This window comes from Lissotriton vulgaris, chromosome 2_1 (assembly GCF_964263255.1).
Source record: "Lissotriton vulgaris chromosome 2_1, aLisVul1.2, whole genome shotgun sequence".
Classification (NCBI taxonomy): domain Eukaryota; kingdom Metazoa; phylum Chordata; class Amphibia; order Caudata; family Salamandridae; genus Lissotriton; species Lissotriton vulgaris.
Window position 1 is genome coordinate 1,433,476,804 of NC_141687.1, and position 13,724 is coordinate 1,433,490,527.

Genomic DNA, 13,724 nt, shown 5'->3' on the forward strand with positions numbered 1-13,724 from the left:
ACTTTGATTTCTGTGCCTCTCATGGGGTGGTTGATTTTACTACCAGTGATGATGTTGTTGCAGTTGTTGCAATTAAGACACGGTTTTGTACCTCTATAGATGGTTGGAATAGGCGTTTCTTTCGAAAGGATCTCCTTTAAGTTGTTTGCTCTGGTGTACGCAAAAATCGGAGGATTTTTGAACATTTCTTTAAAATCTGGTTCCGATGCCAGGATTCTCCAATGTTCTAGGATGATTTTCTTGTATCTTCCACTCAATGTGGAATATTTGGAAACGACTACCATCCGGTTTGCCTCTTTTTTAGTTGTCTTCTTTAGAGCCGTTTCTCGTTCAATCCCAGATACTTTTCTCATGACTTCCTCTGTGGTTTCTTGCGGGTATCCTCTAGCAATGAATCTTAGGCTCATTTCATCGATCCTTTGAACATATGTGTCCGGGTTGGATACTATGCGTTTTAATCGCAACATTTGGCTGTAGGGGAGGTGAAGTTTCAGCGAATGTTGGTGGAAACTTGCAAAGTGCAACGTATTGTTGCGGTCAGTTGGTTTCCTGTAAAGGTCTGTAGTTAGGCCAGTGTCAGATCTGGTGATTGATACATCTAAGAAATTGATTTGAGATTCGTCAAGATTCCATGTCATTTGTATTCGGTGGTCTTTGGTGTTTAAGTTGCTCAGTTCATCTTCCAACATGGTTCTGGTGCCTTTCCACAAAAAGAATAAGTCGTCGATGTACCTAACGTACATCAACAAGTTGTTGGTCCAAGCTGGATTGTCATAGATATACTGCTGTTCGAACTAAGTTGCTTCTTATAAATACCCGGCTGGGTATATAAGGACACATCTATCTTGTGCTAGTTTACTGAGATGTCATGTACCTATTGTTTACATTCAATGTCACCCGTTTTTTGTTATGTTTTTTTATGTTTTTCCATCTTATCAGTGACAGTATACCCTTCATGTTTCAACACATTTATCCCTTGACGATTCCGGTAACTTATTTCTTCTTTGTACCTTTGCTGATTACCTGCCCGCTTAGTTTTACCTTTTTTTACCCGTTCCAATATGGCCCCCACCTTCACCACACGTTGGTCCTCTTTTGATTTCCATCACCGCCCACCCCGTTCCTTGTTATTATCGAGTCGGTTTCATTAGCGAGCCCATACACCAACCCGGCGACTTCACGTTGCAGCAAACCAACCTGGAGACTTCGACAGTCCCCCCACAGAATCCCGTTTCGGTAAGCCCAACATAGCCCCTACCAATTAGCCTCCGCTATATTTGCACTCGCTCATGGAGTGTTTCCCTAACCGCCAACTTTCTTGTTTTTGACCCGTACAGCACCGCATCACAGCCCTTTGTACACGTGAGCATTTTTCTAACTTGTTCTTCTTTATTGTTGTTACCCGCCACCCGCCCACAGATCCCTTTTACTTTTCTGGGTGCGCCCATAATTCTCCTGCACATTTGAGCCACATCGGCATTTCATTCCCCATTTACCGGTTTCCTCTATATCTTTTTGCACAGACTTTTGTTTGTCCAAATTCACCATTGGGATATGCTTGTATTGTATACTATTATTCGTCAATGCAATCTTGATACAAATGCAGATCGTTCTCATTTTCAGAGCTCCTTGAAAAAGGGTAATCGACCCGAAATGCATTGGAGCGACGATGATTTTGTGTAAAGTTATGTAATCTGGATGAAAATAATCCACTAATGAAAGACTTATGAAAAGACTAACTCAAATTAAATAAATTTCGGAAATTCAACGGAGTCTATCCATTCTTGAACCAGAGGGAGTGCCCAAATACTGGGATGTGCGCACTGACTGTGTTCACACATATTTAAAGGTTATTCAAATGTATGTCAGGATGTCGAGTGAAAAGCACCATATTGTCAGCATATAGTGAAATGCTGAGGGGGTGGAGATGGAACTGTAATGCAGCTTCCGAGTGTCGCTGGCGAATTATACAAGCTAGTGGCTCCAGGATCAGTGTGAACAAAATAGGTGAGCGTGGGCAACCCTGTCTCATCCCCCTACTTATACTGATAGGGTCAGATGTGTGCCCGTTAATTCTGATGCTAGCTGTCGGTCCACTTTATAAAAGTTCTATCCATCTCAGAAACGGCTCAGGAAAGCCCATTCTGCGTAATACTGTGAACATGTACACCCATTCCACTGAATCAAAAGCTTTCGCAGCGTCCAACAGGGCTGCTGGTAGCTCTGGATCTAGGTGGGGACATGCAGAGAGAGCAAGATTCAAAGTTATTCTGTATGCAAGTGTATTGTCATTTATTCCTCGATATTGTGCCCGCCAAGGTCAATGATGTACATAGATTCACGTTTGCACAACTGTAATAGCCGATTACCACCCTGTGCACCCACATTCACCTGTTCAAGGGTGAAATATTTGAGCTTAGAGCTATCAGAGTAGTGATGTGTCTCAAAATGTCTCGCAATGGGGAAGTGCAGATCTTTATTAACAATGGCCCTCATATGTTCCAAGACTCTCTTCTTGGCCATATGTTTTGTGCTACCCACATAGTGGAGATTACATGGACATTCAAGCACATATATGACAAACACCAAGCTACATCTGAGAAATTGTTTGATGGGTATATTGGTATTCTTATTGGGGTTACTATACTCCTTTCTCATAGTGCTCTTACAGCAGGCCTTACAGTGACGGCAGAGGAAGAAACCTTTTAAGCTCATGTTGCTAGTGTGCACATTAGTTGAAATGTCATTAAGCATGAGTGTCTCTTAGATTACGTCCCCTCCTGTAAGTTATTTTGGGTCTTGCAGGAATGGAGCTGCCTATAATAGAATCTTTGGTCAAGATCTCCCAATTTTGCAAACCATTATTGCATCATTCATGGTGAAGGTATGTGTGGTATGTGTAGTAAAGGCACAAAAAATCACCTGCATTGTAGAGGCATGAGTGGTAAAACCTGCGTGGTAAAGGTATTGTACTGTAAAGCAGTGTTGTAAAGGCTGTTTCCCATTTAAGGCTGTTCTTTACTGGCCAGGAGGTGGTACTGTATATTGTCTCATCACTCAATAAGGGGACTGAAATTAAATTCAACCTGCGATACTGTATATTTTCTCATCATTCAATAAGGGGACTGAAATGTAATTCAACCTTGCTAACAGTTTAACTATTGTGTATCAAATATATCTCTCTTACTATTGTATGAATGTAGAAAATTGATAGATTGCATGCTCTAAAACTGTTTTGTCACTTAAAAGTAACAAGGACCCCCTGAATGTGGATCAAATTCCTGGGTCAGGGTAAGACATATAATGAAAAATAACAATCCCAGGCAATCTAAAATATGAAACATGCAATGTGGACCAGCAACTAAAAAATAAACTTGGCAAAAAAAATGTTCTTTGTATAAGAATCACAAATTTTAATTATTTCAATAAAAATACAAATTCATAAAAATTAATACCATTTTACAATATGTCAAAATATACAAAAATCATGTATCCTGATTAAATCAAGTTTAAACGATGGTGTTTTCTTCAACGCGTTTCGACACAGTGAGTGTCTTCATCAGGAAGGTACCATCTTAATATCAATCTAAAATTAAAAATAAACAATCTTGAACTAAACATTTAAACATTTAAAAATAGTTTTGTTTGGGTTTGAACATCGTTCATTGCTGGAACAAGCATTGCTTTTTTCTTCATAAAATTTAGCACAAGCCGCTTTTATATTCACATTTCATGAAACCCAAGATCAGGGTAAGGGAGAAAGAAGATTAGAAAGAAAAATCAAGATGGGAATAAACAAATGGAACTAGTGAGTAAGCTTAGTGATATCTTCTGAGAAATAACAAATTCTGTTCCGTTATTCCACTAACATGAGAGAACTTCACATAATACTTCTATTAAACAAAAATAAATATTTAATTGATGCTTATACACCATTTGTGGTTTGAGTAAAATACATAGATACTATCTTACGGCCCTTCATGTCTCTTACCACCTCTTACATCAAAGATACAGGAGATATTATAGCCAAAGTGGAACATTACCATTTAATCCATCTACAGATATTCTAGTTACTCTAGATATTGAATCGCTATACAGCAATGTGCTACAGCTGTCAGCATCGGAAGCTGTGATGTGGTTTATTGACAAATACCACATACCAAGCTCTAAAGCTTTTGTATATGAATGTCTGAATTTAGTTCTCAAAGACAATGTCTTTGAATTTAGAGACTCCCTGTACCTTCAAACCAAGGGAGTGAGTATGGGGACTTCTGTAGCCCCCATCTATAGCTAACATCTACATGTCCCAGTTTGAGGCAAAATGTATCTACAATGAAGTGGCCCCCTTTTATGAGTCTGTTTCCCATTGGTATCGTTATATAGATGATATATTTTTCATCTCGACCGATGGGGAACAGACTCTGAAAGAAATTCTATCATGGCTTAACCTGACAGATATTAACCTTAAATTCTCTGCACATATAAATACCAACCAAGTGGAATTTCTTGACATCCTGATTAAACATAATGATGGAAAGTTAGAGGTTGATTTATACATCAAGTCGACAGCGAGAAATACGCTTCTCCATTTTCAAAGCTACCACCCAAGATGCCAAAAAAACAGCATCAGCTTTTCACAATTTCTCAGAGTTAGAAGAAATTGTACTAACCTAAGAGATTTTGATGCCCAGGCCGTCAATATGAGAAGGACATTTTTAGACAGAGGCTACCCTCGCCGGATGGTGAGGGAGTCATACAAAAGAGCCCGCTACTTTGATAGAGACCATTTAATAAATAGTAGTAAACCACAAAAGGAAGCAAAACGTCTGTATCACTAAACACTCTACACTCAATACCAAGATAAAACAAATCATTAATTGAAATTGGCATCTCCTCAATACAGACCCCAATCAGAATCATATTGCAAAACCCCTTTTTGCCCACCGTCGCAATAAAAAAATTAAATATCTAATAGTACATTCTAGATACTTCACTGCCAACAGCAACCGTCCTTTCATTCAGAAGTCTATCGATGGGAACAATCCCATCAAAGGTACGGTTAAATGTTCATCATACCAGTCTTGCGCTGGCATTTTGACAGGAGAGGAAATGATTTTTAACAATTTCAAGATCCATGCCAAAGAATTGTGGAATTGTAATACTCGTAATGTCATATACCTGACCTTGTGCCCCTGTAACCTTGGTTACGTAGGGGAAACTTCTAGAGCTATTAAGACCCGTCTAACAGAACACAGATCAGCCATAAAAACATCAAAAATGTCGGCCCCATTAGTTAAACATTTCCTGGATTTCCATCATTCTCCTACAGACATTAAGTGGTGCATTCTGGAAAAAGTCACCATTCCAAATGATAAGGGCGGTGAAAAAATCCGTAAAAAGAGAGGAGTGTTTTGGATTTTCTCCCTGGGTACCTTTAAATATGGATTAAACAATGAGCTTCCATGGGAGAATGCAATCATTTAGTGACAGAAATTCAACCATTCTGTCTTATCGTTTATCCATTCATATTTTCAAAAAATAATGTTTTGCTTGTACAACCCTTTCAATTCTGATTATTAATTTGTTCACTTTACATTCAGTCATTCAGTCCCTGCTTGTGCCCCGCGACGGTATGGATATGCCTAATGTCGGCGGTTCCTTAATTTTTTCCCCCCTTCCTCCTTTAAATCACATATCAGATAGATCTTCCGTCCGATATCCCTCTTTAAATTACATTTGAAAACACTATTCCTTCTTGTACCTTTAATAGTAGGCGTGTTGAATTATTTCGTCCAGTTAAATGACGGCCTATAAATACCAATAGGCATCATTGTAACAAAATTGTTGCAGAACGACATCCCAAGCAGAGTGATAGCCATCGGAGACTTTATCATCCTAAAAAAAGGTATGTGGAGTTTGCACTTCGCCTGCTAGAGACTCTTAGATTTATCGTCTCTTGGATAATAGCAGTGAATTGCTGTGCATTTTATTTTAACAGATAAACGCCGTTGCCGTTATCTTTGCAGCCAGCATTAACCAACAACAAAACCGCTTCCTGGCGTGTGTGTATATAAATATCATAAAAAATTGGCCCTATCGCCTATTAAAGGTACATTACACTATTGCCATAGGTTTATAGCTTTTAATAAATTTTGCGTGTGCGAGTATAAACTTAAAAAGATATGCCCATGTTTGTTTTCTCAGACACGTGCGACTTGACCCGTCACTCAGTGTGGTCATTTTAAATTTGAGCTCAGCAAATCCGGCAGCACAAGCTTTGTTTTATTTATTATGGTATGTGCTATCTCGGCAGCCTACTTTATAGTTATGTGCTCGTAACTTCTCATTCAATCCTCACATGAAAATAATGCCCGTATTTCATCTCACTAGGTAGCGTGTACAATACTGAAATTACTGTCGAATCTTCCAAACGACCGCTTGTTTTCATCATTACCCATTCCATCACTCGATCTTCGAGTAAAACATTTTAATTTTAATTTTATACATTGAAAACAAGGTATTTATTGATCAATAGTGCTTCTGACCTGTCAACAGTAGACTTATTTATGACTCACACACTAGGTCTTCGCCTTAACGCTTAATTCCTTTTTTTTAAAAAAGAGTAGAGCGATTTTGGCACCATGAATGTATCACTCCGCGGACAACACGCGGCTCTAATCTAAAGCGAACGTTGACGTCAAAATAGGGGCTCTGGACATCCAACTGCAGATTTTTTAGGTGAGCCACATTTAACGCGCGTATATGTATCTTCGTGCTTCTGTACCCTTGAAAGTTTGTGTCCCCACCCTGAGGGTTCACAATATATAGTAGTGAAACATGGCGCACCAAGAACAATGAATGATTCGACCACCGTAGTTCAGTTGGCCATGAGAATCGTTATGTATCTGGCTAGTAATTATATTCCAAGGTTCTACTCAAACCACAAATACACATCAAGGTGTATAAGCATCAATGAAATAATTATTTTTGTTTAATAGAAGTATTATGTGAAGTTCTCTCATGCTAGTGGAATAACGGACCAGAATTTGTTATTTCTCAGAAGATATTGCTAAGCTTACTCACTAGTTCCATTTGTTTATTCACATCTTGATTTTTCTTTCGAATCTTCTTTCTCCCTTACCCTGATCTTGAGTTTCATGAAATGTGAATATAAAAGCGGCTTGTTTTAAAATTATGAAGAAAAAAGCAATGGTTGTTCCAGTAATGAATGATGTTCAAACCCAACCAAAACTATTTTTAAATGTTTAAATGTTTAGCTGAAGATTGTTTATTTTTAATTTTAGATTGATAATAAGATGGTACCTTCCTGATGAAGACACTCACTGTGCCGAAAGGCGTTGAAGATACCACCACCGTTTAAACTTGATTTAATCAGGATACATGATTTTTGTATATTTTGACATATGGTAAAATGTTATTAATTTTTATGAATTTGTATTTTTATTGAAATAATTAAAATATTTGATTCTTATACAAAGAAAATATTTTTGGTAAAGTTTATTTGTTAGTTGCTCATCCACATTGCATGTTTCATATTTTAGATTGCCTGGGATTGTTATTTTTCATTATATGTCTTACCCTGACCCAGGAATTTGATCCACATTCAGGGGGTCCTTGTTACTTTTAAGTGATTTACCCACAGTTGATCCGTGTGGGGCCAGTCTTTTATTTATAGCCGCCATAGTTATTTTAATGTATATTGTTTATAGTTTTATCATGTTATAGGGAATTTGTTGTATTTTTTCTTTTCTTGTTTTTTCTGTCTATTTTCTTTACACCTTAGTAATTTTCACTACACTATCATTGATTCACCTTTTATATATATTTTCTAAGATCATCGCTCCTTAGCTTTATTATGGCCCAACTCCAAACTTTTGGTATTTCAGACGAAGATTTTGCAATTCTAGTAGTACATTTACGTAGTAAATCTCACTTCCATAGCAATGATGATATGCATAAACTTCTCAATCTTCAGAAAAAATTGCAAGAGTAGAGGCCCACAGTGAGTTTATGCTTGGTTCTCTTAAAGCTGGAGTCATCCCTCAAGGCCTCCGGGTACGTAATGTGCCCGGTCTGTTCGTTGATCATAAATCATTTCTAACTAAATGGAGCATGATCGCGAGCAGATGTTCACGTGACCTGATGATTTTAATAATAGAAACTTCCAAAGAATTGGCCTCTTCAATGAAAAAAAAAAATAGAAGAATTAGAAGATAAAATAAGAAAATCCACTAGCCTAGAAGAGGCAACTAAACAATTTGAAGAAGCTAAAAAAGATATCACTTCTTTTGTTGAATACCTAGCCAAAAGAAAATCGTATAAACTCTCAAAAGATAAAAGATTCCATACTCTTGAACGAACCTGCCCTTACCTAAGTGAGAATTTTTTATAAACTAGATCATTATCAAAATGAACATAATTACAAATTTCAAAAAATAAATACTTTTTCTGATACATATTCTGCATATTATGTTTTTTTGTTTTTTTTCTTCCTTTAATTACCCATATGTACTAGAAGCCGCATAATGCGATTTGGAAGATTCTCATTTAATTATTGTTGTTTAATTGATTTCCTTCTTTCTTAATAATGTGTACTGTTGTTGGAATCATTGAGGTGCTCTTTTAGGGATATGTTATATCCAAATAAAGATTATTATTATTATTATTATTATTGATACATCTGAATCAGAGGGAGAGAATAGTTTGAATTATCTCGACCAAGAAGGCCCCTATAATCCTCCAAACAACCATGGAAATATCCGCCAACCTTTTTAAGGACAGTGCGGCTTGAAACGGGGTCGCCAACAAGTGAGATTCCAACCCCAGACCAGGGGCAATTACCAGAACCACCACTACTCGCTGGACCCTCACCAGTATTTGGAAACATGAAGCAAACAGTACTGGAAACAAGGGAAGTAGTCCCTATTTTCAATCTATCCTCTCTTAATTTAGATAACGCTGGTATGTCTTTATTATCAAAAGGACTATCATTTGTGCCCCACACTAATGCTAACATCTTTGAATTATATCAAGACATCCATTCATTTTTTAGAAAAATTAGATTGAAAAAGTTTTTTGCCAGGGGGACTAGTTTAGATAATGATAATAGAATTGACAATCTAGTCTCCCTTCCCTCCACTTTTACCCCTACCTTAGAACAAAAAGGTCCTGAAGTTGCCATTTTGGAAAAAGTAGTTCTTAAACGCCTTGATCAAGATTTACAATTAATTCCAAAACCTCGTTACAATATAACGAAAGATGAATTCCTGTCTCTAGAAGCTTTTAAAAATGATAAAAATCTCACCATAAAAAGTTGTGATAAGGGTGGCGGTATTGTTCTAATTGATTCTAAAGATTATGAAATGAATATGTTAAAAATGTTGAATGATCGCACTTTTTACAGTAAAATTCACAACAAGCCCATTGTGAGAATGATAAACACAATACAAAAAATAAAAACTAAAGCATTAGAAGCAGGCATCATCACTAATAAGGAATATGACTACCTTAATCAATCGGATGATACAACATCCAGTATATACGTGATACCAAAAAGTCATAAAAATCAATATGACCCGCCCTATCGCCCCATAGATTCTACCATAGGTACACCCACAGAAGCAATTTCCAAATACATAGATAATATCCAACGCCCCTTCATATCTCTTACCACCTCTTACATCAAAGATACAGGAGATATTATAGCCAAAGTGGAACATTTACCATTTAATCCATCTACAGATATTCTAGTTACTCTAGATATTGAATCTCTATACAGCAATGTGCCACAGCTGGAAGCATCTGAAGCTGTGATATGGTTTATTGACAAATACTCCCTAGGAAAGGTGGAGGGTTCCACCTTTGGTGGTGGTGTGCATAGTTATACTTCGACCATTTGGTCTTCCTAAATTTATTCTGTATCCAATGATTCATTCACACGAAAATTTCTTTCCAAAAATTAAAGTGTTTATTTAATTTCTTTTCAATTTTCATTCTTCATCAATGTCAATCTATTCATTTATGATCCACATCACTTCATGATTCCACATATACCCTATACATTTCGGGTCGTGTGTGACCCTTCCTAAGGGGTCTGTGTACAGAAAAAAACAAGGATTTTTCAGCCAGCCTCATAAGCATCCTAATATACATCAAAAACAAATTATTATACATATTATCTTACCCTAATGATACCATTAAAACTTCTGTAGTCTCATCTGTAAATGCAACTAATCATATGCCCATGGTAACTCTGTGCATGACAAGATTGAAATAAGTGTTCTGCTTGTCAATGCTAACTGCCAAAACATCAAGTTCTGTACCCCTAATTAATGCAGCAACAAAAAGCGCGTGTTCTGGTTTCCTATACGACTACTGTCCCGTGCTGGTGATAATCGCTAATCTAAACAAAGTCCCAATTCTTTAAAACGCAAAAAACGTCCCCGTTAACACTTACGGAAGTGAAAATGAAGTGTGCCTTAATCGTCAGCCAATCAGGATCCTGCTAAACATCTGAGCCTTCTACTAGCTTATATCCTCTACATTGATTGGACTATGGCATGACCACGTGATCGCCGTCATGCGAAAACGCTGGAGTGGCTCTGTACAATTCTAAATGGATGTTTAAATGGTATTCCCACATCTGATAACTAGCGCTACCATAATGTTAAGCAATACTGGACTATATTTGCATGGACCACATGATTTATGCGATCGTGAACAAATACATCAAAAATGTTAGCGTAAATGATACTGTTACATAGATGGACACTATACATGTGCAAAAAATTAATAGTAATAACCACAGTACGCAGAAAAAGTCCTGGACCACGGGTACAGACTGCTATTTTGTTTTTGTCGGCCATCTTGGAATGGGCTGGTATCATAGTGCTCATGTATCCACTGTGTGCTGTGTGCAGAGTAATAAATACATTCTTAGCACGTATTTACAAAAAACATGATAACTCTATCCTATCATTGAGTCCTTGTGGCTGAAGGCTGCCCATTTCCCGAATCCAATAATACTCAGATCTGAGTCTCTTTTTATGAACATCTATATCTTGCTGTGGTTTAATCACCTCCAATATGGTAAACCGGAGTTGAGTGATGTTATGTCCTTCTTCCATCCAATGCATTGCTACTGTAGATTTTTGGTTTTTTAGACGGATATTGCTCTTATGCTCCGTAATCCTTATTTTGATTTTGCGTTCCGTTTGTCCTACATATAGTTTTCCACATGGACATTTTATGCCATATATAACAGTTTTCGTGTCACATGTGCTGGAATGCAGTAGTGGTATTATTTTCCCTGTCATTGGGTGAGTGAATGTTCGACCAGTGATGACATTATTGCAATGTGTGCAGTTGTCACATTTCTGCATGCCTTTGTATGTTTCATCCTTGGTCTTTACATTTTGTCGCTTCAGTAGTTCTTTAATGTTCTTTGATCTGTTGTAAGCAAATGTTATGCGATCTGAAAATAATGGTTGAAGATCCGGTTCTTGCATGATCAGTGCCCAATGATTTCTCATAATCCTTGCAATTTGTGGAGTCTGTACTGAATGTTTCAAGACACACACTGTAAGTTTGGATTCCACTTTTTCTTTTTTGTTTAGTAAAGACTCTCTGCTCATTTTCATTACTTTTGTCTTGGATTCTTCTAATAATGTTTTAGGGTAACCACGCTTTATATACTTCTGGATTTGGCTGTTGCTAGTGGTCCACACGTCGCTAGGTTGGATGTGATTCTTTTTTGATGAATGAATTGTGACAATGGTAGATGTTTCTTCAGAGAGTGATGATGAAAACTTTCATAGTGTAAACAACTGTTCCTGTCAGTGTTTTTGATATGAACATTCGTACGTATTTGTTTGTTCTCAATGGTAATTCTTACATCCAAGAAAGTTAATTCTTGATGGTCAATTTGATGAGTGAACTTTATTCTTTCATGTTGTTGATTCAAGGTATAAATGTTTTCTTCTAGTTTTGCTTTTGCTCCTTTCCACATTATAAAGATGTCATCAATGTACCTTTAAATACCACTAGTCCTTCTTGCCAATTTGGGTTGTTAATGATATGGTCTCTTTCAAATTTAGCCATAAAGTTATTTGCGTAGGATGGGGCCCCCGCAAATCCCATGGAAGTACCACTACATTGTTAAAAAAAATCATCTTCCCATTGTAGATAACTGTGAAATAACGCATAGTGTAGCAGTTCCATAAGAAATATTTTTTCAGATCCTTCAATTTCATTTTCCAATAAACACCATTCCATAGCTTCTAATCCCTCATTGTGGGGGATAGAGGTGTAGAGCGATGTAACATCTATTGAACGCCGTTTAGACCAATAGTGTCATCATGTGGATCACTTTCAGAACCACTGGGTCAATACCTAGATTGGTTTTTGCAACCTTTAGTACAAAACTGGTGTACACATATTAAAGACACAACAGCATTTTTAAACACGCTAAAAACCATTGACATCTCAATCAACGAAGATACATGGTTATGTTCAATAGATGTTGCATCGCTCTACACCTCTATCCCCTACAATGAGGAATTAGAAGCTATGGAATAGAGTTTATTGGAAAATGAAATTGAAGGATCTGAAAAAATATTTCTCATGGAACTGCTACAGTTTTTTGTAAATACCTGCTAAGAATGTATTTATTACTCTGCACACAGCACACAGTGGATACATTGACACTATGATAGTAGCCCATTCCAAGATGGCCAACAAAAATGAAATAGAAGTCTGTACCCGTGGCCCAGGACTTTTTCAGCGTACTGTGGTTATTACTATTAATTTTTTTGCACATGTATAGCGTCCATCTATGTAACAGTATCATTTACGCTAACATTTTTGATGTATTTATTAACTTCGTTCACAATCGCATAAATCATGTGGTCCATGCAATTATAGTCCAGTATTGCTTAACATTATGGAAGCGCTAGTTATCAGATGTGGGAATACTGTTTAAACATCCATTTAGAATTGTACAGAGCCACTCCAGCGTTTTCGTATGACAGCGATCACGTGGTCATGCCGTAGTCCAATCAATGTAGAGCAGAGGTCTTCAAACTTTTGGAAGCCGAGACCCCCTGTCGACATTTTCAAGTGTAAGGACCCCCTCATGGCAAAAAATTTCAAACCTGTAGGCAGAATCTGCACATGCATCAAACTCCAGCTATGGTCCAGGCAGCACAACACGTTTTGGTCCCAGAGCAGGAGCAGGCAAAAAGCCTGGATTCATGGTTCTGCCAGTGTCGCAGGTTAACGAAAGGTTTCCTAAGCCTACATACTCAGGGGCAGATTTACAAGCCCGTGGTGCCACCACTACGTCACTTTTTGTGACGTATTGGTGGCGCAGGGGGCCCCTCCATATTTACAAGTAGATGAAAAGCCACCCTGCGAGCCTTTTCCTCTCCTTGTAAATATGGCCCATCACATGCAGCACTGTGCTTAGAAGGGAAGTTCCATGGGTGTTGCCATGGGTGTTCCCACGCAACACCCATTGAACAAGAAACATCTCCATATTTACAAGAAATCGTAAATCTGGAGCTGAGTGTGAATGCTACGCCACCCTAGAGGCGGCGTAGCGAGGTGCAAGAAGGTGAAATTTTTTCGTTTCTCCTAATTTTTTCCTCTTTTAATGCGTCCTATATTCTACAGCATGCATTGAAAGAAGAAAATGCCTGTAGTGA